Source organism: Micropterus dolomieu, linkage group LG18 (assembly GCF_021292245.1).
Source record: "Micropterus dolomieu isolate WLL.071019.BEF.003 ecotype Adirondacks linkage group LG18, ASM2129224v1, whole genome shotgun sequence".
In the NCBI taxonomy this organism is placed as follows: Eukaryota; Metazoa; Chordata; class Actinopteri; order Centrarchiformes; family Centrarchidae; genus Micropterus; species Micropterus dolomieu.
Genome location: NC_060167.1, coordinates 2,524,700 through 2,525,038, shown reverse-complemented (window position 1 = coordinate 2,525,038; position 339 = coordinate 2,524,700). Strand labels below are relative to the sequence as shown.

The following is a 339-nucleotide window of genomic DNA, read 5'->3' as shown; positions in this document are numbered from 1 at the left end:
ATTTCTTAAAGGGAAAAGTCTCTGAATTTAACCTGTTAAGCTGCACCTGTCCTCCTGCTGTCTCATTATTCCAAACATATCTTTATTTTCTTTCACTTCTTGTTTTTTATTCTTTGTATTTTTTTTCTTTTTCTTGTTATTTAGTTTGACAATCATCGTTCACTGAGTTTCTTTATGTCTGGGGTTTTTTTTATCCACACTGTGTCGTTTTAAATAGTTGTTCGTGTTTTATTATTTAGACTTGTGTGTGTGGAGCCATGAAGACCAGCAGCCACTTTGTGGAAGCTGATGAGGATTGAAATAAAGAAGTTTGTTTGAGCGGCCAATCATTGTTCAGAT

General features: G+C 34.2%; 1 protein-coding gene across 1 annotated transcript in view; it reads left to right on the top strand.

The window, feature by feature from the left end:
* LOC123956647 (nuclear factor 7, brain-like) overlaps window positions 1-339 on the top strand; it is a 167,305-nt gene that overhangs the window by 165,904 nt on the left and 1,062 nt on the right. The gene's annotated exons all lie outside the window — the stretch shown is intronic.